General features: G+C 38.0%; 1 non-coding gene across 1 annotated transcript; it reads right to left on the bottom strand.

The window, feature by feature from the left end:
• Window positions 1–6,506: 6,506 nt before the first annotated feature.
• On the bottom strand, window positions 6,507–6,613 carry LOC111723090. Its single transcript, XR_002771709.1, has one exon. It is a non-coding gene; the product is annotated as a U6 spliceosomal RNA (small nuclear RNA).
• Window positions 6,614–6,903: the final 290 nt, after the last annotated feature.

Genomic DNA, 6,903 nt, shown 5'->3' on the forward strand with positions numbered 1-6,903 from the left:
AGCCCTATGCACTCAACCACCATGCCTATTCTCTCCTATGCACCCAACCACCATAGGAAGCCCTATGCACTCAACCACCATGCCTATTCTCTCCTGTGCACCCAACCACCATAGGAAGCCCTATGCACCCAACCACCATGCCTATTTTCTCCTATGCACTCAACCACCATGCCTATTCTCTCCTATGCACCCAACCACCATGCCTATTCTCTCCTATGCACCCAACCACCATGCCTATTCTCTTCTGTGCACCCAACCACCATGCCTATTTTCTCCTGTGCACCCAACCACCATGCCTATTTTCTCCTGTGCACCCAACCACCATGCCTATTCTCTCCTACGCACCCAACCACCATGCCTATTCTCTCCTATGCACCCAACCACCATGCCTATTGTCTCCTTTCTATGACTGAGTTTCTGCCTGAATTGAATGTCTACAGCCATGACTGCTTCTTCGTAGTCCTGAATTTCAACATTTTTACCTTTTAAAAACATAGACTCAGGTGACTCCTTTACAAAACAGTTATACAACCCACAGTATGTCATTTGTTTCAGAACTGAACTTCTTGGCTTTGAATAACAGCTGTTTTGATCATTTGTTCGGAGACTTTGGGGAAATTAGTTAACCCCTTCATGCCTCAGTTTTTTCATCTTTAAAAATGGAGAGAATATAGTATCCATATCGTAGGGTAGTCATGAAATAAAAGAATGTCTTTCTTTGAAAGCCCTCATAATAGCTCCTGGCACATAATATGCTTCAATAAATGTTAGCTCTTTGCATAGTATATAACTTAATGATATAATTTTATTAATGGCCTGAAATTTAGATGCTAATAAAGTATTTCAAACGCTTGGTGAAAAAAATCCTCATGCTTCAGTAGACATATGATTAATGAAAAAAGAATACTGTAATGAAAAAGAATGCTGTAAGAATACTGGTGTACATTTTAGGTCCTATTTTCTGTTTCTTTTTTTTTTCCCCCATTTTTAACTTCTCCCTGTTTATTTCTCTGAATTTTGCCTCCTCCTTTATCCACAAACTGGCTCTAAAAGAAATTAAATGGAATAGGTATAAAATTAAAATCTTACCCCTTGAAGCAACAAAGGGCATCCTTCTTCTCATTCTCTTCTCTCTCTCTCTCTCTCTCTCTCTTTCCGTGTGTGGTAGGAAACTGAAGTCACAAATGTGAAAAGTAATTAAAGGCTGTGGATGGCTGCCTGCTCAGTACAAGTTAGCAAGCTGATCTTCTTGTCGTAAAGATAATCTATTTTCATCTGTGTTAATAGGATGGTGTTCAGCAACGGAGGGCAATAACCTTGTCTGCTTTTTATTGGTCAGTTTTTCCTTGTGAAATATTCTCTCGAAAACATTGACAAGCAGTAGGGGCCTCAGAGGAGCATTACTTGTTTATGAAAACAGAAGACTTAAAAATCCTATTGTGCGAGATACAAAGAATCTTGGAAGGTTTACACTCGAAAGGGAAATATTTTGAAAGTTTGAAGAGCTGTCCAAAGGAAGAGGAATGAACTTGACCTTTCATGGTGGTCTTACACGGAGAACTTAGAACAAAGGCACTGAAATTTCCAGGGGAGTATATTTCAGACCAAAGTAGAGCCAACTCTCTAGCACTGAGATTCACCAGAACACGTGGAGTGGACAGCTTTGTGAGAAAGTCACTTTAGGGGGAAGTTCACTGTCACTGAAGTTTATCACGGAGAGGTGCTGGGTCTTCCTGTGGGATATAGAAGAGACTTCAGCATCTAGCTTCCGACTACATCCCATCAGTATTTCCTAAACTTTGGGTACCCATTTCCACTCTACACAAAGTGCAAAATAGAAGGGCAATAGGTTTAACTTTTCTGGAAGGATGTTTTTTATTCTAAGATGGTATTCTTTTCACTTTTTCAGCTGTATAGTATTCTTATCATGCAGTGGTTAAAATTGTGTTATAGAATCGCTCTGGGACAAACTCTGGCCAAATAAATGTCTTAGCACCTATGCATCCCTGGGCAATTACGAATCTTTCTGACCCTGACTGTTCTCATTTGTAAAGTGGAGACAATACCGCTACCCATATAAGTTACATCAAAGGAAAGAGATGATGCCCAGGAGGTGTGGTGCTCTGCAAGCTATTTGGGACATAGTCAACATTCATTAGGCAACTTCTTCCCTAGTAAAAATATTTACTTTCAAGAAATGACGGTGTTGGCAAAACAAAAATTTACACAGTGTATATATTCATTTAGCTAATGAGTATATTATATATTCATAGAATTCAAGATGCCAAAAGTTCCAAAATAGTCCATCCCTAAGCCAGGTAGCACCATTTCCTCTTCCCTAAACATATAAATCATGTTTCTTTAATATACTTTTGGAGATATTTTATATAAACGTAAGCAAATACAGACAGGAATGTATATCATATTTCCTCTCTCTTTGCTTAACTGAGTGCATATAATACTTGCTTTCTACTTCTTTTTGAAATAATGTGTATTGCTTAGCATTTCATAGTAGCGTATAAAGAAGTTCATTGTTGTTTTTTGCATTTTCTTATATTCTATAGATTGCATTCTATTGGTAATCAGGTTTTGTAACCTGTTAACTAGTCCCCTGGGCGTTGGGTTTGCTTTTAATATTTTGCTATAAAAATCAACATGCAGTAAACAACCTTGTATATAAGTTATTTCATACTTATGTAATATCTGTAGAAAAAATTCTAGAAGTAGAATTTTTGGGTAAACAGGTGAGACGTTTACAATTATGGTTTTGCCGTGTTATCCTCTGTCAATATAATATCAATTGAACTCTTGCCAGAAATAGGTCTAAGTTGCTTTGACTTTTATCTTTCATGAGTATGTCATCATATTCTTTGATCTTTGCCTTAATAGAAAGTGGAAACGTTATCTCAATGCCTGTTTAATAGATATTTGCCTTGTAAGTGAAATGTAGTGAGTTTTTCCATCTAGGTATGAGGTGAAGCAGAATTCTACACGTCCTTCTAAATTCTTACTGCAGCCATACAGATCATCGAACAAAAAATGAACTTAGGTACTATGGTGAAAGGATTTTGCAGATGTCCTTTAAGTAACTAATTAACTGACTTTAAAATAGGGATATTATCCCTGGATTATCCAGGTGGGTTTAATTTTATCCCAAAGTGCTTAAAAAGAGAAGGGGAGGGTGGTGCCTGTGGCTCAAAGGAGTAGGGCGCTGGCCACATATGCCAGAGGTGGTAGGTTCAAACCCAGCCCCGGCTGGAAAAAAAAAAAAAAAGGTAAGAGGAAGGTGGAACTGTTAGTCAGAAAGATGCAAACTACCAAAAAGGCTGGCAAGATGAGTCAGAGGAGAGGTAGGAGATTTGGAACATGAGAAGGACTCAAACAGCCATTGCTGAACTTGAAGAGGGAGGAAGAGGTTCTGAGCCAAGGAATATAGGAACCTCAAGAAACTGAGAACACCCCCTTGCTCACAGCCTGCAAGGAAATAGGAATCTCAGTTCCCTTGGCATTGAAATTTGAAAACCAGAATGCATTTGGAGGCTTCATCACTAAAAAGGGAAAAATTGGTAAATGTTAATGTTTTACTTCAATTTTTAAATAAGCCAAGAAAACAGTAAAATGTATTTTTAGGTTAGGAAGTGCTAAAATATTTTTTACAACATTCAGGAAAGAAATATGACACAAGATTTTTTATAGTCTTTAAATGTAAATTGACAACCAGTCAAATGAAGGTTTGAACAGGCTGGATCTCTGAGAATATCGTTCCCATAAGTATATTCTCAGGAATCCAGTGGAGAATGAACGTCTGCCACTTCAAAATGACCAGAACTACTTCATTATAAGGTCTACGAGAGGTTTCGAAGCAAGGTAGAAAGAGGAAGATAAACCTTGGTAGAACAATAGTATGTAATTGTAATGTGCTCTAAGGAATAAAATATTCTACAACTAACAAAAATATGAAAAGGGAAAGTACTAATGGAAAGTAGGACTAACTCCCTGATATTTTCAGAAATTTTAATAGCAAGTATAATGGAATAAACTGAAATTCACATATCAGGTAGTTTAGTATAAATAGGCATACAAATATTAAAACCGAAATTAGGCTGATGATAAAAATTTGAAAACGAGAAAGAGGAAAGAAGAAAGTGCAGTAAGGAAAGAAGCAGATTTCAATATTGTTCATAGTAAAAGCTGAAGTTTCCAAAGAAAGAGGAGACTTCGCGTTATATAGGTTATTAATATAAAGGTACCAAAGCCACCTACTTTCTATCAAAAAAAATAACCAAACCATAGTGAGCTCAAATCACAACATCAAAGACATAATAAAAATGAAACGATACTCAGTAGAATTATAATAAAACTCATTAGTCATATCAATAATGTGAGTTTATCACACATATTTTTGTTGCCTTTTTTTTGTTTTGAGACACAGTCTCACTCTGTTGCCCTGTGTAGAGAGCCAGAGTGCTGTGGCATCGTAGCTCACAGCAACCTCAAACTCGGGCTCAAGCAATCCTCTTGCCTCAGCTTCCCAAGTACCTGGGACTACAGGCACCCAACACAACGCCCGGCTAGTTTTTCTATTTTTCGTAGAGACTGGGTCTTGCTCTTGCTCAAGCTGGTCTGGAACTCCAAACTTCAGGCAATCCACCCACCAAAGCCTCCCAGACGGCTGGAATTACAAGTATGAGACACCAGGCCTTGCGATTGCACATTGTACAAGAAAAATTGGCCAGGTAATCTGGCTCATGTCTGTAATCCAACCAGGCTGAGATGGGACAACTGCTTGAGGTCAGGAGTTTGAGACTAGCCTAGGTGTCATACTGAGACCCTGTCTCTACAACAAATAGAAAAATTAGCCAACTATAGCTGTGTATGCCTGTAGTCCAGCTACTTGGGAAGCTGAGGCAGAGGATTGACTGAGCCCGAGGATTGACTGAGCCCGGGAGTTTGAGATTGCCCTGAGCTGTGATGATGCCACTTCAGACCAGAGTCCACGCAGAGCAACACCCTGTCCCTCCCCGCAAAGAATAATTCAATTTGACTAACAAAGCAAAATGCAACTCATGGCTATTCAAAGAGATACACTTAAAACTAAGAAATTTAGATGGTTAAAAGGATTGGCAAAGAAATAACAGCAAATTACAAAGAAAACATGAGTCATGTTAATAACGGATAAAGTGGAATTCAGGCCAACGAAAGCAGTTCTCCTTGGACGACTGTGCCAGTACTATATGCAGAATGAAGTCTCTTATTTCAGACATTTTAACTGGTTTTTTTGGGGGGGGACAAATTCAAATCTATATAAAGAAAGAGGAATTATTAAATAAATCTCTCAGTTTCAACAAGATCAAAATTTTGCTATTTTTTTAACTGTCCTTCCACCCGCTCCCCAACTTCCACTTGATTAATTCATGAATACTAGTTGTCCTTTTTTGTTAAATCAAACGTACATACATTTCAAATAATACATTTCACCTGTATAATGCTGACACATAGAAACACTTCTTGAGCTCACATCCCATCAGGGAAGAATACATCTCCATGACCCTAGAAAGGCACCACTCTTATGCCCTTTTTCAATCAGCCTCTCACTTTATTGTTGTTTTTTAAATATCGTTAGGGTTGCATATTCCTGAACTTCACACAAACGGACCCAGATAGTATATGAGATTTTCCACCCAGCTTGTTTCATTCAGCATGTTGTCTGTGCTATTTATTCATGATACTGGATGTGCTAGTAATACGTTTCTTTGACAGCTTAGCAGGCTTCCACGGCGTATCTTTTGTATACCTGTTTTTTGGTGAATGATTAATGAAATTCATATATATATATATATTCTTCTATGAAAGCATTATCTTAATGGACATTTATTTTTATTCATAAAGTTATCCTACTTCTAGGATAATTGTTTAGAAGTAAAATTTCTGTGTCTAAGGTACACACATGTTTACCTTTGAAAGAAACTACAGAACCTTTCCCTAAGGACTTGAATCGCTTTATTTTCCCACCAGTAATGCTGAGTCTGTGTGAGACGCAATCTCCCAATAGTTGGAGCTGTCTGTCTTTTAATTTTAACCATTCTGGTAGGTGTGTACCAGGATCTAATTGAGGTTTTAACATCTATTTTCCTAATAAGTAATAATTCTGAGTACCTTTTCATGTGCCAGATACCATGTTTCTCCAAAAATAAGACACTGCCTTATGTTTATTTCTTCTGAAGAAGACACACTAGGGGTTATTTTCAGGGGATGTCTTCCTCTTCGCGCCAAAATGCATGGTGTGGCTGTGCAGCATAACTGCATAGCCCCGCCCATTACTAGGTCTTGTGATTGGGGTAAGGCTTATATTTAACAAATGCATAGAAATCCTGCTAGGGCTTATTTTTTGCATAGGTCTTATTTTTGGGGAAACACAGTCATAGTTTTACATATTTGTTTTGTGTACAATGCATTTTCTTCACTGCTATTCTTTTTTGTTGTTGTTGTTGCAGTTGTTGTTGCTGAAATCTATGGAACCTTTCACGAATCTGCATGACATCCTTGTGCAGGGGCCATGCTAATCTTCTCTGTATCATTCCAATTTTAGTATATGTGCTGCTGAAGTGAGCACCATTGCTATTCTTATTATATCTATATCAGATCTTCCAAATTCATCATTCCTGCTTCTATTTTTCCCTTATTTTTTAAAACTTCAGAATATTACAGGGTGCACATGTTTTCTTTACCTACTTTGTTTTTGGAAAGTCAAAGCTGGAAGTGTGCCCTTCACCGAGGTAGTGTGGACTGTACCAATAGGTGGGAATTTACCCATCCCCTCCGCCCTTCCCCCCAGTGTGCTTTTCATTGAGATTTACTTCCACCTATGCACGTAAGTGTTGATCAGTTAGTCCCAATTCAGTA

The sequence above is a fragment of the Otolemur garnettii genome, unplaced genomic scaffold (genome assembly GCF_000181295.1).
Source record: "Otolemur garnettii isolate 467f Iridium unplaced genomic scaffold, OtoGar3 scaffold00007, whole genome shotgun sequence".
In the NCBI taxonomy this organism is placed as follows: Eukaryota; Metazoa; Chordata; class Mammalia; order Primates; family Galagidae; genus Otolemur; species Otolemur garnettii.